A 24,790-nucleotide genomic window follows, 5' to 3' on the forward strand; every position below is an offset into this window, starting at 1 on the left:
ATACCTCCCGACTCCTTAGAACACATCTTGGGTCTACTTTTCTGTCCTCTGTCTTCAGCAGTGGGCTCGGCTCAGTTGGAAACACATCAACAGTCACCTACACACATGAATAGTTAAGAGTAAAAAGTCCTTCCCATACCATTTCACTAGCTCAACGAAACCAGAGAGAAATAAAGCCAGAAAGGGTGAATGACTGCTGAGAGCTTCATGATTCAAGGATCAGGGCTGGAACTAGGGCTTTCAGAGACTGGTCATCATCCATCTTTTATGTCCCCATGGACCATGTTACTCTTCTTTTCCTTTAGTCTTTCTGGAAAAGATGTATTTTTGATGATGTAAAGCAATGTATCTCCTCTTTCTCTCCATTCCAGCTGGATTGTTTCATGCCTACTGCAGCCTGGCAATGTAAGAAGAGATTCAAGAATGGTTTTGCTAGCTGGGGGAAAAATACAGTTTCACTCAACTGGGATGAACAAATTAAACTTTTAAAAGAAATAAAATAGATTTGAGACTTTGTTTAGAGAGCAAGGGGACCTCCAAATTCTCAGTGTTCTCATTAGACATTAAGAGTGCAACCAAGAAGATTCGGCATCAAGTTTTATTCTGGGGTAGGAAAACTCAAGAACAGACACAACTCCAGCTTCCACCAGTCAGGCAGGCTGAAAAAAATGTTTTGGCAAGGGATAGCTGTTTGGAAGTCATAAGCTTTTAAATAAAGCTTTAATCTTTAGGAAAAGAAATGAAGTCCAACACCCAGGCCTAGCCCAAAGGAGAGTCAGGAATACAACATCATAAAGGGAAAAATCTCTTGGGTCTGGGCTGAGTAAAGTACCTGTCACACAGCTTGAAGACCTTAGTTCTGATTCCCAGCCCATGTTTTTTAAAAAAAGTTCAAGGCTTAGTTGCATACTCTGAGAGTTCGAGAGAGACTAGAGAATCCCAAAGCTTGTTGACCAGGCAGACTAGCTGACTGATGAACATTAAATTCACTGAGAGGCCAAGTCTCAAAAGACTAGGTGAGCAATAAAAGAAGACATTCATATAAATCTCTGACTTCCATATATATATATGTGCATGCACACCACACACACACATGCACATACATACACTACACACATATGGGTGCTCACACATATACACCAAAACATAAAATCTTCACTGCACCTCAGATATGGGGACAGTGTCTGAAGCCATCAGGCTGTTGTTTACTTACCACTATCAATGCACTAAGGCCCAAGGAAGCAGTAATCCAGTAAAAAAAAAAAAACTAACAGCAACTGATTCCACATAACCAAAGCAAGCTCCTCAGAGGAATCCAAATGTCTTCTGGGTATCCTTTGAAAATCATCAGTGGGTCAGCCAAGACCCAAGTACACAACAAAGAAGCTTCCAGGGAGACAACCAAATTGAGATTCCAAAGTCAGTGCTTGATACCAGACTAAACCTGAATGTCCCACACACAACCAGTTTCATCAAGGAGTCTTAATCAAGGACAGAAGTGTATATCCAAACTGGAGGGGCAGAATTGTCTCCAAGGTCAGTAAGTAGTGGCTTCAATACAGCCACTGTCCCACTATCAGAAGGATAATTCCACTTCTTCCTGAAAGTAGGAAACATAACAAGGAAGGAAAACAACATGTATGGATTCTATATCTCTGAGAGATCCAGTATTATTCCAGGAAGGGTTATTTAAAACTGAAAGAAACTGAATTCCAAATTCATAATATTCTCTCTCTCTCTCTCTCTCTCTCTCTCTCTCTCTCTCTCTCTCTCTCTCTCTCTCTCTCTCTCTCTCTCCCTTCCTACCTCCCCCACCCTCTGTTTCCCTTCCTCTTTAAGGCTTTAGTGATATGAGGGTTGAAGAGTCATTGAAGAGACTTTTTTTTCCATACATTTGTGTCTTGCATCCATAAATCATTCATGAGCAGGGTATTTGTTTTGATGACTGCCTGAAACATTCTGGTGGGAGAAACAGGGTGTACATAGAAAGACTAAACCTCAGGTTTCAGGGATCTTCCTCTCAGAATCCAGCATCTCAGCCACTCATTGCCATGTTCTATATCACTTTCACCATCTCTCAAATACGCTCAAAGTTAAAAGAGAACTGAGAGCTTTCACTAGCATGCCTCCCCAAGCATAAATCTCCACTCATAAATCTGAAACATGATGTCCAGACTGGGGAGTATCCCAACAAGGTGACGAGGCTCATGATGTTTGTACCAGGATGTGCCCCAGATTTCCTGCTTCTGAGTTGAAAACTCTGTTCAGAGCACAGATTCCCCACCCCCTTTTGTTCTCATCTCTACTGTCTCACATTCACAACACCTCCTTATTTTTATCTCCTTTATTTCTGTCGGGATTTGTTATTCTGACTGGGTAACTGCTGAGGGCCTTCCAACAGAACAGTCAGTGGTTCAGTTTGTCTTCTTGCTTGTCCTTGAGTCACCCCACTTAGAGTGAGCAAATACTTGTTGGTTTTTAGAGGAATGTGGGGCAACCACCAGTTTGGTGAAATAGTTGTCAGAGCCCTGCAGCCTGTCCTGAATGACAGACCAGTGTGGGGTGTCTCTGCCCCGCTTACTCGACTGCACCACTTCCATGGCTGCTCTGGCATCTTTGCTAGTTTATTCTTTCACTATGTCTCTTTCTCATTTCTCAGGTAATCTCCAGAATTCCAAGCATAATCAAACTTCAAGATTTCTATTCCAATAATTTAGATTTTATGATAATTCACTCAGAGCATTAAAAGGTTTGTTCACCAACATGAGGAGGAAGGCAATCTTAATACCTTAAATAAACCAGTCACTCTGGGGATCCATAACCAAAGCAGTAGTTGGCAATGAAGATGCAGACCTAGGCTTCAACCAGCCCTAATCCATATAAAATCGCCTAGCTTGTTAAAATATCATTTTTGACTGTTTGGTTTTAAAAGATCTCCAAAGAGCTGTATTATGTATGATCATGTTAGCCTCGTTTGAATTCTGGTCTATGTATACTCATGGATTAATGCCAACTTTTTTTCCATTAAACTCTCTTTGGAACTGGTGATTTACAATATCCCCTTTCTAATTTTTCTAAATGAGTAAAGCCTCCACTGAGCATGCGGTACTGAAGCACCATAGGTGTCAGGAAGCAACTCAGAATATGTGTTCTTACCCATAGCATTTCCCAACTTGTCCAGTGAATCCAGGTAAGTAATGAACTTCACCCATCCTCTGCCATACAGGAAATAAAGACACTACTGTAGGTTTATTTATTGACCTAATTTATTATTTTCTTTACCTCCTAAGGCTATGAGGTGACAGAACAAAATCATTCAGGTAGCCAGTCCACAAACAGTACACACTGAATATTGATGCACAGAGCCTTTGGGGATGTATGAAGGAAGTATTCATTCATTCATGCAATAAATATTAGTATATCTCCCATGTCCTAAGCCATTGGCACACACTGAGAGAACAACACAGATATATAACTTCTGTGTGGGTTAAGTTCTCTTTTAGTGAAAGACCTAGGTGATTAAGAAAACAATAATAGAAAATAATGACACCTGGATTTTTTTGAAAAAAAAAATGGGATGGAGAAACACATGGATGAAAAAGATGGGTGTGGTTTAATGTGAGTGACCTAGGGGACACACAAGAGGAAACAGTGTTTAAACTAAGACTTGGAAAAATGACAAAGAATGGCAAATGTGTGTGGGCAAGTATTTCCAACAAAAGAGCCACTTCAAGCATTCATGATTTGGCATTTGGTACCATACTTGTTTTGACACTGAATTATCTCAAATCATTTAGATTAAAAAAAAAACTGTGGATACCGCAATTCCTTTAACTCAGGAATGTTCGATTTAATTTAATAATGAAACACATTTCCTAAAACTTTCTTAAAACATCCATTTTATAGGAAACCTAATATGGAAAAACAGATGAAATCATAAATTAATGAGAAGCATTTATTTTCTACTCTCCTGTTCACCACACTTACTTGGATGCCCATCATCAAATGCAAAAGTCTTTTTTCCATAAAAGTAATAATATAGCAATCTGGAGTAACACTCAGTTTAAGTATGAGTATTTAATACAATGAGTTATTTTATTTTGATGAGGTTAACCATATTGAGAAAAACCTCCCTTCACTCAGAAAATTAGTCATATTCATTACAGTAATCTGTAAGATTGGAAAAGAACATTGTGGGGTTAAAATTAAGTTCCATCCTAGGATTATAGATTTCTAATAATGACAAATTCATATTTTTATAATAGATAGATGGATAGATGATAGACATATAGATAGATTGATAGGTGATGATAGATAGACGATAGATGAGAGATAGATAGATGATAGATAGATAGATAGATAGATAGATAGATAGATAGATAGATAGATAGATAGATATACAATGATCACATGATACCATATACCAGATGAAAAACATATACTTTGAGGCCATAGTTATATGAAAACTGCCTGTGCCTAATACTAGCAGGGTGATCTCCGTTATACTGTTTAATCCCTTCAAGCATTAATTCCTAAATCTTAAATATTAGGATTAGAACCCTTGCCCTGTCAATTGCTATGAGACTTCAAACAAGGTAAAGTCCATACAGTGATGAGTTTGGAGTATAGCATGCTATTATCACAGGTCCTTAATCAGTGTTTCTTCTTTGATTTCAGCCCTGCTCAGTCTTTTCCTATATAAATGAGTGAAAGTAAGATCAGATCTTAGATTTGTTCAAATGTTTCACTAAATGCTCCCAGGTTCTAATAGCATCAACTTGTCAGGCTGCATCTTCTATGTTTGTAATTCAGGTAGCAAATTGATTTGTGAGAGCACTCTGGGCCTACTCTGTCCATGTCAGATAAGCTCTGAGCATTAATTATGCACCAATATTGACGTTTTTGTCTGACAAGGTCTAATGTCACCATATTCAAATCTGGCTGCTTCCTTATTAGAAAATCCTTTGAAATGTGGCCTTGGAAGAGACAGCAAGTGTCACCTGCAATATTTGAAGTGTCCTAGGATTGAAGCCCTCAATTAGAATTAAAGACAATGCATGTCTTTGTCCTGTTCCCTGAAGTAAATAAGCTGATGTATTTCATGAAAGCAGACTCTGCTATGCCTTCATCAAGCACTGCTGGAAAGATGGCAACCAACCCTTTTGGTGAACTGTAAACATGATGATGCAAGGGAATTGAATACATTTGGATCTACCACATTCACAGGCCTGGCACTTCAGTGTATTAGGAAACCTACCCCTTCGCTGATTATTATGCTCCTACATGTATAGCCCTCCAAGTCCGATGGACTTCACAGACTCCTTAGAACTGGGATCAACTTTATTGTTCCTGCCGTGCCCACCGAAAGAATTCTTAGAATCATGCAAATATCAGTAACTTTGACTTTAACCAAGCGAATAAACTTCAGATAACTTCCATTGATGATTTGTATTAGATGTGTTTAATCCATTCAACAAATGATGTAAATAATTTGTGCTCTGCCTACATGCCAGGAATTCACCTAGACATTGAGCACCCACCAACTAGGGCTGCTCTGGGAAGTGGCATCACTTAGATACTCTAATTTCCCAGACTTTGGCTTAAATAGCAATTTAGGGCAAAGTCAGTTAGCTGAATTCTTCTTTTCTGTGAGTTTAGGACTTCGATTAATTTAAAGTCGTTTTCTAATTCTATCTCAAGAAACTCCTGAGAAACATGCTCAAGAGTTCTGAAGATAATTAATGTTTCTCTCATTTTTAGCTACATTGTGTTTTCATGATATCTGAAAAATAACAGGACTCTTGGGAAAATGATTATTCTGTATTTTCTGAAAGGGCATAGGACAAGAGGGTTACAAGTGCCTACTTGCTCACTTGGTAAAAAGGAAAGGACTCTCACTCCTGAGAATGAATGGTTAATGTTAGTGATACTTTAGTTATCTGGGGAAAATGGAGGAGGAGGAATTTTAGCATATCCCAAGATATTTTCAACAATGTTCAGCATGCACTTTGTCCAAGGAACTATATAATATTTGGAGATTACAAATAACATGTAATATGACCCAAATAGTCAAGAAGTTCACAGAAGAAGGATAAATCAAGCCTATGTAGTATAGGCGTTAAAATGGATAGCTTTGGGATATGAAAACAAAAAGTTTAGATAGAATAATGAATTAGACATCTAAAGATGCTTTGTTCTTTTCCTGTGTCACTTGAAGAGACCACTAAAACTTTCTTTATTGAGAATCCTCATCAGAATGAAAGAATTTCAAAGAATTGTTTGCAAGGATTACTTAAAATCTTGAGAATGAAATGTGGTGGAAACAGTGATTTCCAAATGGAAATGATGGGACACATTGGTTACATTTTCTATAAATTTAAGAGAGCAGAGTGTAATGGTAAATGCAGTAATAGCTAGCCTTCATTGCTCACTTAATTCACGAGGCCCTACTCAAAGGCATTTATGAACACTAACCAATTTAAATATTGAAATTAGACATGTGAAATAAGTGTTACTTTTACTTCCATTTTAAAATAAGAGCAGGGAGGTCCATAGATGTTCAATTAATTTTTAAAGCATCACCAGAAGTGACATAGACCAGATGTGAACTGGAAGTCTGACTCAGAAGCCACTCCAGTATTTTTGTACACTTAAATATTTTGAATTAAAATTCACCAGGCCACCCACTTTCAACTATAATGATGGATAATCTATAGTTCCTACCTTGAACTGTTAATATTTTACAGAGGCAAGGTCATCTTCAAGGTCAGGCTCTTCCTCTCACCTCTTAACTTGCTGGGAACAAGGAGCATTCCAGCTGCAGGTGGAATACAGAAACAGGTACTCCATGTAGTTTTATAGCCTTGGGCCATGAACTCTAATCTCACTTTTGTCAGAAAGACTTTCCTTGAGAGAACAGGTCGGTCTATAATTATTAATAAAGTAATACCCAACACCTTAATCGTTTACTGATCCATGCATAAAGCACTCTTAGTTGGAGGCTATAGAGAAAGGAAGAGTGGACAGCATAGAAGGGTTTAAGCATTTCTATGTCTCTTGCTGAAACTCCATGCCAGCTCACCAACACCTTATTTTCAGAAGTGTTATATGTTAGGCATTTCAAATCTATTATCTCTACCAAAACTCACAAGTGGCATATGGTAGGCCCCTAATAAACACTGCTCCTTTGATTGGCTCTATTTTGTTCAATCTTGCATCAAGTGTGAACAGGTCTATCACTTATTCAAACTCTATGAGACAGTACTATTATTTCCATTCCATGTGTGGATAAATAAGGATGTAATAGCTTAAATTAGTCACTTTGTGATTCAAACGCAGGATTATTTGATGCCAACCCTTGTAGTCTTTTGGATAAACTCAAGGACACGGTCAGCATTACCTTCTTTCTTTCGTTCTCCCACCCGTTCTACTTTGTCCGGTTACTTTGATTTTGTCTCCAGTGCATTGTTCTGAAAAGCACTTAAGACATTTGATGATGTCACTTTGCTTACATTTCTGGTGCTGGAACATATCTGGCATGCCTAAGATAATGGAAGCTTACTATGTGTCAGCCTCAGTGGTAGTAATTTTACATATAGTATTTCTTTATATCCATAAAACAAATTTACAAAAAAGGTAACAATACAATTATAAGAAAAAGAAAGAAAGAAACAAGAGCCCAAAGTGGCAAATAGTCTTTCTAAAACCACACAGAAAAAAATAAAATTCAGACTCAGCTTCCTCAAGAAATCTTTTGTGGAACCCAGCAATGGCTCAGAAACATTTGTACCAGCTGGGAACCCCTTCCAAGTGTACCCTCCAATATCTTCCCCATCACATTCATTGCAAGACTTTGATCACTACCAATTTCTTCATGAATACCCTTGCCCCTGGAGGTTAGACATGGAGTCACCATTCATAAAAAGAGCTACCTGAAAACCCTCTTCCTGTCTGCTTCCTGTAAATCCCATCTCCCAACTTGCTTCCAACAAGCAATCCCTCTTCTCTTGACACTGCCCCTCTGTATCTTTAATGGAGCTGCAGTCAACACTGAACAACTTGATCAGACATTTCTTAATCAAATTAGCAGAAAACAGGATGGAAAAGGCAAATTTCTTTCTTCTGGATGCTCCTGAGAGACTCAAGATGCTTTGAGTAAGTGGACATCCCTCACAGAGAAGGAAATTTTATAATGTGATAATAACTGGAAAAGTAATAGGGGCAGGAGTGATAGCTCAGTTAATGAAATGATTGCCTTGCAAACATGAGGACCTTAGTTTGAACCTTCAAAATGCACATAAAAAAATAAAATGTACAGTGGTGTGGTGACAAGTGTTTGTATCCCAGTACTAAGGAGGTAGACACCAGTGGGACCCTGGGGTCACTACACAAGCAGCTTAGCCTACTTGGTAATCTTCAGACCAATGAGAGACCTTGTCCAAAAAAAAAATGGGCAACACATGAGCAATGACATCTGAAGTTGTCTTCTGGCCTCCACATGCACTCACATACACTTGCACCTACAGACACCTGCAAAAGACACACACATGCACATACTCACCTCAACCAATGTAACAACAATAAATCAGCAATAAATGATACATGCTACTGCTCAATTCTCTTTATCAATTTTATACAGTCCAGGACTCCCAACCCAGAGGACAATGACACCCACAGTGTGCATGTCTTCAGCTCCACTTCTTTTAAAAAAACACCTTTTCCTTCGTCTTGACAATATTCTCAATAATGACAAAGTTCCAAGCCTCCTCTTCCTGGTCTGCCCTGGAGATTTTAGGATAACTCCTGTCAAACACTACTTTTATAGAGGTCACTAACAAAGGTCAGGGCATTTGCAATTCATCACTCTAACCAGACTCCCTTAACCCCATGTTGCTCTATTCATCTCTAAATACCACTCTCCTCCCAAACTCTCCCATTCCTTCCTAAGTACCTTCTTCATATCAGGTTCTCCCATTAGCAAAATCCTCTATATCTGCTACAATTTCAAGGTCTTTGGTACAGTCTGAGTTTCCCTAAATTCTAGAAAAATCCTTCAGAAATTTCTTCTCCAAGAGTCCTGGCTGTCACCATGCCTGAAGAAGCAAAGAAAGAAACTTTCAGGACTGAGCTACTTGGGACACATATTGGTGACCTCATTTTTGATAGGAGTTATTGATTTTTTTTTTTTTTTGTAGCTAAGTACACAGGAACTGAAAGAAAATCGCTTAGATTTAGTCTCCATTCTGCTACTAGAAACAGGGTAGACCCGTCCCTTAACCAGTCCAAACTATGGAGTGTATAATGGTATAACCGTGCCTGTCTAATATGTTAATAAAAAGAAAAATATCTACGTCTTAATCACCTCTTCCAGAACATTCTACCTGACTATTAAGACATGCATACTAGAACCAAAGTTTATATTATTAGTCTATGCCCACCGGTTCTACTCCATCAAGTCAATTTAAAGATTTTAGTATATTCGTTGTAACTATTGCCACAATCTAATTAGAGAATATTTTCAATACCCGCAAAAGAAACTTTACATACGTTATCAGACACTGCCTCCCAGCACTCTTCCCCAGCCACAACCAGCTACTAATCTATTTTCTGTCTCTATAGATTTGTCTAATTCTAGAAGTAAGTAGAATCAACAACCATGTGCCTTTCTGTAGTTTGTTTCTTTCAGCCAACATGATGTTCAAAAGTTTTATTTATGTTATAATGTGTCTTGATACTTCACTTATCTTTTTGCTGGATAATATCCCACTGAAGAGATATACCATACTCTGTTTATGCATTCATCATTTGATAGACATTTATATTGTATGCACAGTTTTGCTATTATAAATAATTCTATAATTTTCAATTATGCACAAATTTTTGTGAGAACATGTTTTATTTCTCTTGAAGGCATTCATGAAATACATAAAGTAAGTTTACATTTAGCAACATGACAAATTATTCAAGTACTTTCCTAAGCAGATGCACATTTTTACATGACCAGCAATGAATGCAGACTCCATATCTCCACATTAACTCCAACACTGTATATGTATTTATCAATTGCTTGTAGATATTTTGCTTCTAACTCATTGTTGTTTTGATTTATATTTATCTGATAACTACTAATAGTAAATGACTTTCCTAACTTTGTGGGCCACATGAATATAGTCATTCCTGATAATGATCTCCATTATCATGACATTTTTGTTGGCTGATCTCTGATTTCCTTTACATCCTTCAAAGTCCATGTCCTTTGCCTCACCCCAGCCACCATTCCCACAGACATACCTACTGTGATCATCAAAAACAACAAAAATCACTATGTTCTCAATTTTAGGAATCCCATCCTCCTGTTACTACCTCCTGCCTTTCTAGCTCACAGAACATGCTTCCAAGACTCCTAACATTCTTTGTCCCATTGTGACCTTCATTTCATATACCCAACAGACTATTTTATATTTCTTGCACTTTTGTGTCTCACTTTCTGTCACAGATAGTTCTGTGTATGTGGTCCACAGATAAAATTCTCTTTCTGCCTCCATCTCACCTAATCACTCCAGGTTCAAAAAAAGTTTCAAACCTAGCCAATCTAACCTTCACCCTTACCCTCACTTTCACCCACTGAATTTAAAGGAGACAAATGCATGTGGTTGGAGAGGTTGGAGAGGTGGCTCAATGGTTACGAGTGTTGTTAGAGGACCTAAGTTCAGTTCTCAACACCTTTCTATTGACTCCCACCCACCTTTAACTCCAGTTCCAGAGGATCCAGTGCCCTCTTCTGGTTTCCTCTGGTTCCTGTATACATGTCATATACAAAGTCCATGCAGTAATACATGTACATGCACATATATACATATACACACATGCATACACACACACACACACACACACACACACACACACACACACCCCTCACACATGCAGAAAGTGATAGAGAGAATAAATCTTAAACAAATATAAATAAAAGGTGGAAGAGGAACACATACAAACCTACTATCTTGTAAACTCAGGGCCACTATGGTCAGGAACAGCTATGAACTTCTGGTGTAATTGCCTATCTGAGTCACTCTTCCATTTTCATTGTAACTGTCTCAGAAGACCTCTTTCTCCTCAAATATCAACACATCTTTCCTGAATCTCAGAGTCAGAGGGTTTTTTTATGTCAAGGTGCAAACACTGCTGAAGAATTGTCCATTTCTTTCATGATTATACTAAGATATCTGTACCTGACCACTCATTTAAATCCTCCAGTTGGCATGAATGAATATTCCCTAACCTACTCTGGGCCCAGGGTTCATATTATCAAGGGACGAGCCTCAATAATGGTACCCACCCTCTCCTACACTGTCAAATGTTTCTTTTGTATGGGTCCACTCCCATTAGCAAACAATCATGTTGTAATATATTTTCTCTTCAATTATGCATTACTCACAGTTTCCCTTTGATGCATACTTCCTTGTGAGAGTTAGCTAGTCTGTATACTTGTGGGTTTTGTATCAGCCCCTACCCTCTGTTACAAAAAACAAATGTGATTTAAGCTATTTATCCACACTGTTTCACCAAAACTGTTCTTGTAAATGTTTGTAATGTTTCTCCAGTCTTCATGTTACTAAGCCTAAAAGTAAATTCTTAGTATTTATCTTACTTTCTTTCCTGCAATACTTGAGTCAAGCATCTCACCCTCCATTTTTTCTCCTCCTAGCTCTTAAATTCCTTAAACAAGCCCCTTTCTTCCCCTTGACTTCTTAGTAGCAGAGTACCCAGTGTTCTGCCCTTGGGTTTCTTCATTTTTTTCCAAGTATACTTATACTCCGCATAAGCCAAACCACTGACTAATACTCAGGTTTCCTATTTGATAGGTATATATGGTTATTTCACTGGAAATCATCAGTTCTAGTCACTGACAGACAGATTAGATAATGGTGTCCCATGAAGAAAAGACAAATCTACATGGGTGAAGCACTGGAAATCCAGTGAGCCACTTCACAGTTGAGAGTGATTCACCAAGCAGCCTGTCTTGAAGAACTAAAAGAGGAGAGTCTGAAAGGTAGACTAGAGAGTCTAAACATGTCCAAGGGGAACACTTGGAAGACCAGCTAGCCAACCTGTGGAAGGTTTGCTGGAGGAAGAGGAAGAAAGCCAACACTTAAGACACATACAGCTAGGACAGGTGCTATACTGGTTCTTTTCTATGCATTTCCTTTAGTCTTTACTGTGAACCATCAACAGTTACAGGATGAAGTCAATGCTGGACCTAGATAATGCTGGAGATCATAGAGATAATACCAGGAAAACAACATGTTAAATTCTTAGGAACACAGACATGAAGGCTGGAGGAAGAGAAAGAATGGATCTGGGAAGGAGAAATGACACACTGGTGAGAATTGTCCATGTACCTAGTTATCAAACCTGGAATCGGGTGATACACTAGAAGTCCAGCTGTAGATGCCAAGAACTTTCCTGGCCTACCTCATTTTGGAATAGATCCTGGTACTACCGCAGATGAAGGCTAGTGACACCCTCTATTCACTTTGGAGAGAGATGGGGATTTGTATCCTCCAAGATGTGGCATAGAGGAGCAGAACCAGACTGATTCTAGTATGTTACCCACCAACACTTTTCTCTTATTTCTACTCAGACTGACATAAATGACCAGAGTCAGAGAATAATGACACTTCCTCCCACAGAGCCCTTGTTTTTTATTCGCAGAACTTGTATTATGAATTTCAATTGTAAGTGATGAAATGTCAGTTCAAAACTGGCTTGTTATAAAGAACATTGATTTTAACAGCTTGAGTAGTATATAATTCCATTTAAATTGTGCACGCGGGTCAATTCAATGGTTTTTATGCAGCCACAGATACATGCATCCATCTCCACAATTTCAGAACTTTTTCATCACCTCCCAATGAGATCTGTAATCTTTAGCTATCAATGCCTGTCTTCCCATTCCTCTGAGCAAATACTCATCTATCCTGTCTTTAGAGACCTTTCTGTTGTGAAATTTTCCTATGAATGGGATTATATAATATTTAGGATTTTCCGAGTAGTTTCTTTGAGTTATCATAATGCTTTTGAAGTTTATTTATAGCATAGCAAATCTATTTCCATTGAATAGGTGTACCACATTTTTTTCTTATCTATTCATCATATTATAGATCCTCTGGTTGTTTCCATCTCCTAGCTATTACAAATGATGTTTCTTAAAATATTACAAGTCTTTGGTTAGAAAATATTAATTTTTCACACAGATTAAATTGGAACTTTCGGGCTGGAGAGATGGCTCAGAGGGTAAGAGCACCGACTGCTCTTCCGGAGGTCCTGAGTTCAATTCCCAGCACCCACATGGTGGCTCACAACCACCTGTAATGAGATCTGGTGCCCTCTTCTGTATAGATAATAAATAAATAAATAAATAATTCAAAAAAAATTGGAACTTTAAAGTAATTTTTGTAAGTCTATATGAAGAATTTTCATATTCTTTCCCAAAGAGGCTGTGCTACTTTATATTTTCACAAGAGTACCATGTGAGTTCTAACTTCTTCACATGCTTGCTATCATCTGCCTCTGAACTTTGGATCTGGCCATGTTAGTAAAGAAGTGATATCTCATTAATTTTCATTTGTATTCCCCTGATGACTTGTACTGAGCACATTCTCACATATTTATTGACTATTCACCTATTTTCCTTGTAGAAATGTCTATTCAGATCCTTGGCCTTGTTTTTAATTGAGTTATTGTTTTATATTACTGAAGACTATTTCTATATGAATATTCTCAAGATACAACTAAGTTTTGCATAAGGCTGGATCCGATGGCTCAATAATATTACCAATACCTATGTCCTTCATATATTCATATACATATATTTTTATTTATGCCCTCAAAAGATATTGATTTCACCCTAAGCTTGTTTTTTTTTCAATGATTTAAAAGTGACCTCTAGAAGCTGTTACTTCAATATTTCTTCTGTCTTAACCTATGGCATAAAATAGAATCCCTTTCACAACATAAAAATCTTGTAATTATCTTTTATTTTCAGAGCACGAAATTATCTCTGAATCAGTCACAGTGATGATGAATGATGGCTCTTACACAGGATGGATCTGGGTATTTAGATTGTCTTTAGCACTGAGATTGGGTTCAGTTTCTGCATTCACATTGAAAGCACATGACTGCTACACAATCACAGATGGTTTGGCTAGGTGTTGGAAAAGGCCACCCTCATCATCCACCCATCCACTTAGCACTACTATAATTATGTTTTTGTACAAATACTTTATCATGTCTCTCTTTCCCATGAAAAGATGAAGACATCAACTATAATAATTCTGCTTATCTGTTCCCACTGAAAGTCCTGGCCTGGTTATGGTGTATGTACATGTTCTATGTGAGCTATGGCATTCTAAAGTTGAAATTGACTGTGACTACCTGTAGTTTAGAAGTAAAAATGTTCAGCTCATACATATTTAAAGACTTATCCAGCCACCAGTAAGAGGTAGAGCTGGTATTTGAATACTGTCCGATGCCTCAGTATCCTTGAGTATAATATTTTAAATAAAGGCATGGTTTCCTTTTATTTGACAAAAACATTAAGGTCAGGGTGAAACTGAAGAATCCAGTGGTTGTAAGAGTTTCCCAGCAGCCCCGCCCATCATGCTGCTGCTTCTGCTGCCTGTAGCTTAGGAATGGTTGTCTGGGTCACAGCATCAGAGCTCCCACACATCAATTTGACACATCCTTTGGCCTTTACTGAGCTCTCCTCCCAGGAGGGCAGATCAGCATCTTGATGTGCATGAGTGACTGTAGAAATCCAGAAAGAAACTTTGAAACCAGGCCTTAAATGCCTTGTGTGATAAATAATTGAAAAGTCCTGTAGGTTTTTTTCCTCCTATCCTTCAAATCAAAAGAGTAGTAATACGAGATCAAAACCCCCAGAAGAATATGAAGAAAAATACTCAGAAATGATATGGGTGCCTGGAATCGAAAACATCTTCTTTTCCCATGCATCAAAAGAAGCTCCAGTTTATCAGACATTTTCATGTGGGCTGCAGCACATTGGGATGAGAATAAAAGCATCGCAGTGAATTCTAGGTCATTAGACTGGAAAGTCAGCCCAAATGAAGCTCCATCTCATCTTTCCTTTGAGACAGACACATTTGCAAAGGATTTCTTCAATTTTCAACTATTTCCTGACTTTTCTTCTGCATTTGATGGAAAATAAAACCTTTAGGTGGATGGTAGTTTAAACATTTTCTTACTTTGCTAGGTGTTTTCTCTTGTACCAACTCACAGGAGGCTTATAAGTAGACTGCAGCTCTGTGAACGTAAGGAAGTTGATATTAAAAGCTCTGTTTTACAAGTGATAAAATTGAGGCTCACAGTTGTACATTGGTGTTGAATGCTATATAGATGGTGAGGATCAGAAATGAAATTCCATTAAGGTATTTGACCTTCTGGGGCTTGTAGCATAAATATGTCATGGTTCAGGGAACTGTATACATGAACTTTCTTTTTTTTATCATTTCATTTCTTTTTGCTCTATTTTTGAGACAGGGTCTTATATAGTTCAGAATGGCCTCAAACTTGCTAGATGACCAATGATGCCTTTGAACATGTAGTTCCCTTGCTTCTACCTTCGGTGTTCTGGGATAACAGGTGTGCAACATTGTGCCTAGTTTATACTATGCTGAAGTTTAAACCTAGGGTTTCATACATATCAGACAAACACTCTACAGATTGAGCCATCTCTTAGGTTTCAAGCATAGACTTTGACTTTGTAAGTTATTTATACCTTCATTTTCTTCATTTCACTGTAAAATTTTGCTAGCTCCTGTAATGCAAGGCAGTGGTAAGACTTACACGTAGTGCATGTAATGTTCCCAAATTAGAGACTTTAGAATGACCAACAACTAATAATCTACTTTTGTACCTAAATGATGATTGAGAAAAAGAACAGTAAACGTAAGTAGGTGGGTGGAATGTCACTAATGGTGGTTAAAAAAAAAGTGGGCTTCTTAATGTTTAAGGATAGACCTCAGAAGACTTGTCACTGAGTCACATGGAACATTTTGTGATCCAAAAGTGATAATGATGATGTTGTTAGACTCTCTTTCTGACATGTCCTCAGTGAACTTAAATTATTGGGAATATAATCAAATATTATTTGATTAAAAGCTCTCATGATTTGAGTAAGTGAATGGAGCCCCTTAATAACTTGCCACAAAAAGTCAGTAGCAGCTAGGCAGGAACAAACCTGGCAATAGGAACCCACTTTCTTATTTCCAATACAACTTTCTTCCCATGGTACTATACTACCTTACTTGCCAGGAACCAGAATTTTCCTTCAAGAAAGGTTTTGGATATTTTTCTTGACCAAATACAATAGAAAAAAAAATTGGTTTTAAAAGGTACTTAATAATTAAATGGTGTATTCATCCATATTTCGCAAAACACTCGTTAAGCTTTCTGGGGGCAAGACATTTGCTTGAAGAGGTTTATTTGCTGATGATATCAAGAAAAATCTGAGAGAATTTAATCTGTAATAAGAACCTTCCACCGGCCAGGCAGCGGTGGCACATGCCTTTAAACCCAGAGCTTGGGAGTCAGAGCCAGGCAGATCTCTGTGAGTTCAAGGCCAGCCTGGCCTACAGAGCAAGATACAGGATAGGCACCAAAACTATGCAGAGAAACTCTGTCATGAAAAAACCAAACAGAAACAAAACAAAACAATAAAAAGAACCTTCCAGGCAAATGCAACGACCTTGATACAGGAAGATGCTTGATATGTTTGACAAATAAAGAAAAGGTCCCCATGGATTGCAGTTTTTAAAACCTGTCATGATTACTATGTAGGCAATGGGGGAGCAATAATAGAAAGAGAGAACTAGTCAGAATGCCAAGACAATGATTTAGACTTAAGAAGAAGCTAGTAGCTTGGAATAAGGACATGGTCATAGTAGAGAAAAGAAGTCAAACTCTTGGTGTTTATTTTTAGGCAAAGTTAGTAGAATTTTCTGATGTATTAATGAATATGTGAAATAAAGAAAAGAATAAAAATGATATCTAGATCTTTGCTTGGGCATTGGAAATAATGGAGAGGGGTACACTCTGATTATTAGAGTGGGAAGATCATGGAGGAGTTGGTTTAGAGATACTATAATTAACAATGTGATTTGGGATATGGTAAGCTTAAAATACTCATTAGACACTCAAGAGGCCATGTATAGTAGTATATTGGTTGTCTAAGACTGAATTTCAGGAGAGTTATCAAGTATGTAACACATATATTGAGCCATCAGTCTGTATCCTGATAGCTTTGTACCCATGTGTGATAGTACATGATAAAGCCTAAACAGATATTTATTAAGTAGGTGAATGTTTCTCATTGTAATGAAATAATCATATATCTATCTCTTTGCCTCTTTGCCTGCCTCTCTCTCACACTCTTTCTCTCTCCTCCCCCTCTTTCTCTCTCTGTCCCTCTACACACACACACACACACACACACACACACACACACACACACACACACACACACACACACACGAGACACTCTCATCTTCTACACTAGAAGCTGTCTTTTGACAGTGCTTCTGATTATCTTTGCAACTCTAGGATCCAGCATGCAGCCTGCATTCAAGTTAGTCACTCAGAACATATTGGTTGAATTCTTTTTTCATGAAGTCAGTCACCCCAGCTAAATAAGATCTCAGTTCCTCTGAATATTCAAAGATTCTTAGAAACTCTTGACACATGTACCCACCTCTGCTCTGTACTGTAAGGCTTTGCAAAAACAGCTTTTTACACCCCTGATATTATGAATGCTTCTGGAGGTGGGTTCCCACCTGGTACATCTACTGGAGCACCTATTAATGGCATGGAATAAAAGGCCAGTTGGGGGAGGGGACTAGAAATGACTTGTCACATAAGCAAGCAGACCTGAGTTTAGATATCCAGTCACTCAATAAAAGTAAGGTGTGGTGGTATGTGTCTATAACACCAAGAGGCTCTCTGGCCAGTCGATAAAGTCAAATCAAAAAGCTCCAGGTTCAGTGAGAGACTCTGCATAAAAATAAAGGGGAGAGCAATAGAGGAAGACATACAGTGTAGGCTTCTGGCTCCCACATGCATCAAACAGAGAGTGACCCTTCACACATATGTTCATAAACAAACATAAACTACACAGAGAAATACATGCACAAAAGACACAATAAAAACTTAATACATGTATTTATTTATTAGTAGGCAGACAACTGACTGGATATGAGAAAAAGAGTTCTATATCAGAGGGGAAACGGCATACATTTTGGAGGATCAAATACAGTCTGGCCCACAATCTATTTTCATGACACTGCCATCAAGATATATTTGTAGGTAGCATATTTGTTTTATCATCTCATTCACCTATCAGACTGCAGATCCCCGGAGAAAAAACATCCACATTTAATGCATCCACCATTGTACCCTCTGTGTTTAACACTTGGCAAGCTTTTAATAAGTGTGTTGATGGCTGAACATTCATGCATAGGTAACTCCCCAAGTATAATCTCTTCTTTCTACCACTCTTGATTTTAGTCCTGAAATGACCAATGGAAGTCTTGTGCCATCTAAGTGGGTAAATACTCAACCACAGGAGTGAGCATCCCTCTTCAGTGGCCTCTGCCTGCATCTTTATGCTTCTCCTATTGGCTTGAATCATTTAATCTGCAGTTAATTCAGAAGCATGCAAGCCAGCCTCTGATAAGTCAGATGATCTAGAGAAATAGCTGAAGTACTTTTATGAGTAAAACCTCTTCAGATTTCAGTACATAAATCATTTGTTGTGGAAATTGCTCGTTGTCTTTAGGCTAAGCTATAACATAAAAAACATTCTATTTATGAACCAAAAGTCAGGGGATTAGGAACAGTTTGAAGGAAAGAGACTACGATATAAAAATAAGATTTATTGCTTAATATTTTCCTTACATAGATCCTCCTCCCCCCTTTCTTACTTACTTTTCACAGTGGAATAAGAATTCAATTTTATGTTTGTTCTGTAGAGTCATTGGAGGTGGGGGATGAGAAAGAATTCAGGAAATACTTTATCTCCCTATCAACTCAGTCAATCCTCACTGGATGTCAGGTTAAAAGTCACTTCCTCAGAGGAGCCTTCCTTGATAGCAGGCTAAAACATAAATCCAGTTAGCTGCTCTGAGTTACTTATATTGCTCTTACCACAGTTCTAATTGTATATTTACATATTCCCTCTCTTTATGCCTATTTCCCTCAGTAGATTGTAGATTTCTTTATATGACAACCATATTTGGTGTTCACTACTTAACACAGTGCCTAGCATGAAGTAGATGCTGAGCAAACATCTGTTTAAAATAAACACATGATGAGAATTTTCCCAGAGTTAATGTAGAAAGCCCACCACAGGACAGAAGAAACATTTAATTTCTCTTAAGTATTTTAAATGCTGATGATGAGACATGAAATGATACTCTTGAAATCAAACAAAGATGCGTTCACTCTGTAGTAGTTATCATATATACCAATTTTATAACACTTTCAACAGTGTCTAAATTTGGCAATCTAGGCATGACCCTATGCAAGTAATAAGCAGTTTGTGTCCTCAGAAGCTTAGGCTTTTTCCTAGATTTGTTAGCCAATGATAGATTTCAGTCTCTCTCTCTCTCTCTCTCTCTCTCTCTCTCTCTCTCTCTCTCTCTCTCTCTCTCTCTCTCTCTTTCTCTCTCTCTCTCTCTCTCTCTCTCTCTCTCTCTCTCTCTCTCTTCTCTCTCATATGTATGCCTATTTGTTTAGATATGCTGTGCATGTGTATGCCCTGTATATGCAATGTGGAATCATGTGGAGGCTAGAAGTTGACATTGAGTTCCTTCTTCAATTGCTCACCACCTTATTTTTTGAGACAACTTTTCTCATTGATTCTATAGCTCACTAATCCTTCTAAACAGAGTGATGAGCAAGGCCCTAAGAGACTCCTCTCCATGCCTGCCCAGCACTGGGATTACATACACACACCACTAGACCTAGCTTTTTATGTGAGTACTGTGGATCCAAACTCAGACCCTCATGCTTAAGTGGCAAGCCCCCTTCTGACTAAGCCATCTCCTCAGCCCCTCACTAATGGCTTTGATGGGATTAAGACCCACAAAGTTTAACTCTCAATTTCAACCTCTTGCCCTCATGCTAAATACCCTTGCCTGTGAAGACCCGTGGATATAAATATAGTTCCTTTTCTGCTGGAAACATTTTTCTCCTTTCTGGCTTTATACCATGCAAAGAGAAAAAAAGTAGTACAAACACCTGAAGACCAAAGAGAGGGTTGTGCTTTGCTTTTCCCTTTAAAACTTACAGAAATTCACTAGACATGGTTCTGACATGAGGAATATATTTTAGACTGTGCTCGTGTCTGCCTGCAAAAGAATTTTTCAAACAACCTTGCAGGAAGTCAGCTCCTGGGGCCAGGTCCTGCTCTCTACCAGATTTGTCTTTTGGTGCACGGATGTAAACAGTAAGGTTTTGTTTCCAACAAACACTAACAAAGGCACCATGGACACAGAGGGACATATGCACTACACACACATACAGGTGCATGTGGGTGGTGTGTGTGTGTGTGTGTGTGTGTGTGTGTTTGTGCACTTTGAACTAAGAAATAATCCCATGAAGTGTGAACTAAGAAATAAGCCCACCAAGTACCACAAGAGTACTCATGTGTCTGCTTTTAAAAAATAAGCAATAGCATCCTCTTTCACCAACACAGCAAACATGGGACCATATTATTAAGATAAATTATTAATATCAATACTTCCATGTGTATGTCCTCATAAATAGTACATAGTAACTAACCCATGTCAGTGTATCAGTTTTCATCACAAACTCATTTTATATCCATTTCTTCACTTTGTTACCATAAGAACCCATCTGTTAATCGATTTAGATTAAAATAACATCAACCCAACAATTTCACAGGCATCCATAAACAGTAGATGTGAATAAAACTGTTCTGAACAGTTTTGCCAATGAACAGAGGTTTTTCTTTTCTCTAAGATGAATGTGCATGAGAACATGTTGCAGGTCATATTTGTGAATGACTCCATCTCTCAACTTTCTTGATACTGTTTCTTGTTGTCACTGTTTTTTGCTTTATCCATTCTGATAAGTGTGAAGTAAAGTTTCATTTGGCTATTAATTTGCATTGATCTAATGATTAAACATTTTTAATTTGCTTACTTGCAAATAAAAGTGCATCATTGTCTTTTAAATTTTAATAACATATTGTACTTAACCCAGTGTAGCAAGAATATTATCAATTAAACTTGCAATCAGTATAAAACTTGTTAATGATACATTTTATGTTCTCCTTTCATGCCATCCTGGAAACTGAGAGTGTACACTTGAAGTATGTATTGGATAGGATTGTCCTCTGTCAAGTGCTCAGTAGCAACAATGCTGTATACTGGGAGGAAAGCACAGATTTGGAACTTCGAATATTGAAATAATGGTTTGGGGCATAGCTCTGTTGTAGAGCACATGTTTAACCTTGAAGAGGTTGCCTCTAAATTTAATCCCCAGCACCAAATAGAAAAATTCCACCCTTTCTAATGAAGTATGACTTCCTATCTTTTGTCTATTTTCTCATTAGAATATTTTCTTTTCCACTGCTGAGTTTTGAGAATGAAAACCTAATGTAATATATATTATATACTGTGGCATGAGAATTAAAATAATGTTTATATATATATATATATATATACATTATGACATGAGAATTAAAATAATATGTAATATACATTATATACTATAACATTATACATAAAACATGTATTCTAGATAACAGTTCTTTGCTTGATTTACAGTTTATAAACATTTGATCTTACATTTTTTATTCTTAACAGAAGTTTGGGCAGAGTAAAACTTTTTACTTTTACATGAATCCCAACATATTACATCTTTATTTTTTATGAGTTGTGCTTGGGGCACTGAGTCTAGTCTAAATTCCTTAACAATTTCTCCTACATTTTTCTAAAAGTTTTATCGATTTTCATTTTATATTTGTCTATTATTCATCTTGATGTATTTTTTGTGATCCATGTGTTAGTCAGTTTTCTATTAATGTGACAAATACCTGAGGGAAGCAACTTAAAGGGAAGTGTTCACTTTGGTCCATGGCTTCAGGGCTTTTGATACATGGAGACAAGGAGGGTCTGTCGGATCAGAGTGGCTTATTTCACTGAGATCAGGAGGCAGAACATGATTTACCTGTGCTACCATGTTTTTCTTTCTTTTTAGTCTATCTAGGTCCAAATCTATTGAGTAGTGAGTGCAATCCACATTCAGGATAGGCCTCTCCACTTAGTTTATCCTCTTTGTAAACATCTGCATAGACACAGTAGGAGGTGTGCTTCACCCATGTACTCAGTAATTCTAAATCTAATCAAGTTGACAATGAAGACTGCCCAACATGAATCTAGCCCTTGTCAACTTGACACCCAAGTATATCACACTGAAGGATGGAATTCCACCATCAACCCCCCAGAGGGTCATATCCTTCTCTGCTGTGGGATGGTCTTTCTGTATGCTGTAAATATGTGTTACTACCATTTGGTTAATTAAGAAGCTTCTTTGACCTATGGCAAGACTGTAGTTGATATATTGTGCACCCCAATAAACTTACCTGAGGGTCAGAGAACAGAAAAGCCACTATATTAAACATAGGTTTAGGCAGTGGTAGCACATGTCTTTAATCCTAGCATTCAGGAGGCAGAGATCCGTTGGGATTTCTGTGAGTTCAAAGCCATACTGGAAACAGCCAGGCATGGTGATGTACACCTTTAATCCCAGGGAGTGATGGCAAGAAGCAGAAAGGTATGAGGTGAGGGGTGAAGACCAGGAACTAGAAGCCTGTTAAGCTTTTAGGCTGTTAGCAGCAGTTCAGCTGAGATCCATTTGGATGAGGACACAGAGGCTTCCAGTTTGAGGAAACAAGATCAGCTGACAAATTGGCGAAGTGAGGTTAGCTGTGGCTGGTTCTGTTTCATTGATCTTTCATTATTCACCCCAGTACCTGGCTCTGGATTTGTTTTTATTAATAAGACCTTTTAAAATTCGGCTACACGAGACAGGTTATAGCCAGGCGGGAAATCCAAGCAAAGATACAGGGAGAAGAAAGGCAGAGTCGGGGGAAACAATTCAGGCCACTGGGGGAGCAAGATGTAATGGAACACAGGTAAAGCCATGAGACAGGAGGCAATACACAGATTAATAGAAATGGGTTCATTTAAGATAAAAGAGCTATTAACAATAAGCCTGAGCCATAGACCAAACTGTTCATAATTAATATAAGCCTCTGTGTGTTTATTTGGGGCCGATCAATTGCAGGACACAGGAAAACTTTCAGCTACTCTTCTCATAATGCAAAATACATTCTATTTACCTTTCAGTGTTCCTATTTTCTTAAAAGTTCAAAAGTTGTTCAGAAATCCAGGCCCAGCATATTTTCTGGCATTCAAGGCAAACTCTTTACCATGAGACCATATAAAATAAAAAACATATTACATATTTCCAAAATTTAAAGATACAGTGCAGATATATAGAAGATTAGGAGAATAGTAAGGAAGAATGGGAACAAAGCCTTGCAGACTCTCCTTGAAGCCCAGATGGAAGCTTCCATGATACCACAACTTTCATTCTGCTGGCCTACAAATCCAATATCATGTAAACAATGACAGTATCTGATGCCAATTTGAACAGTAGGTATGTCCTTTTGGACCACAGTGGCAGTGGCTTCTAAGTGTCTGTCCAATGAGTACAGATGTCAAACTTCTTTGTATGAGTGGGGTGCCCAACAGATGTACTTGTCTCAAGGGAAAGTCTTCCAAATCAGTTATTCTTTTATGCCCTGAGCCTGAGATGGGAGAACATTGGACAATTTTCAAGAAGCCTCTGAGGTATTTTGTTTTCCCAATGCAAAGAGCTTCGTTTCTTTTTAATGTTACTAATTTTGTTGGAAATCATATCTTCCTTAACACCAATGTCACACATTGTTTTCTAACCAAAGTACAAATTCTCCAAGTCTTCCTGATCTATGTTTTTTTCCTGGATTGCAACTGATACTACATGTCATAGCCTCAACTTTATGGTGCCATGAAGCTTCTTATTCTAAATTTTTTATTCTATCATCTTTCTATTAAATCATTATATTTAATCCCCCAGTCTTAAGGTATGGACAAAATGTGTGTCATATAGCACAAATAGCTTCTACTCTGATTCCTAATAGAGACCTTGTTTCTGTCTTAAACCCCATGAATATACATCATACTGCACTCATTCCAACTGGCATTCTGGAATTCACATCAGAGTTACAAATTAAGCTTTGCTTGTAACATCATAGGCTTTCCTTAACTCACTTCTCTGAACTTTTTCCAAATTCACCTCAGGAAACAGTTCCAGTAATGTCTGAGCCACTTTGTAAAGATAGCCATGGCAATGACTATTTCCCTGGTACCAACTTAGTTTTCCATTACTGTGATAAGTACCCGAGTGAACAACTTAAAGGAAGGATTAATTTTGACTCAAGCTTTCAAAAGTTTCATCAGAACAGGGAGTACATACTACATGATGGCCCAGTAAACTAAGCAGAAAGAGTATGCCATACTTACAAGCATTGTTCTTGTTACCATCTTATTGTATTAAATATTCAGTTTATTGAATGTTGTCACACATTCAGGGATGGTCCTCCCCTGTAATTAATCATCACTGAGAATTCCTATTGTGTTTCAGA

The 24,790-nt window shown here is 37.9% G+C and overlaps 1 long non-coding RNA gene across 1 annotated transcript in view; it reads right to left on the reverse strand.

The window, feature by feature from the left end:
* Nucleotides 1-4,364: 4,364 nt before the first annotated feature.
* LOC143271878 (uncharacterized) overlaps nucleotides 4,365-24,790 on the reverse strand; it is a 56,484-nt gene continuing 36,058 nt past the window's right edge. Inside the window, exon 3 of the long non-coding RNA XR_013049163.1 lies at nucleotides 4,365-6,817. This is a non-coding gene — a long non-coding RNA (uncharacterized LOC143271878). The remainder of the gene's footprint in view (nucleotides 6,818-24,790) is intronic.

Source organism: Peromyscus maniculatus, chromosome 2 (genome assembly GCF_049852395.1).
Source record: "Peromyscus maniculatus bairdii isolate BWxNUB_F1_BW_parent chromosome 2, HU_Pman_BW_mat_3.1, whole genome shotgun sequence".
Taxonomy (NCBI): domain Eukaryota; kingdom Metazoa; phylum Chordata; class Mammalia; order Rodentia; family Cricetidae; genus Peromyscus; species Peromyscus maniculatus.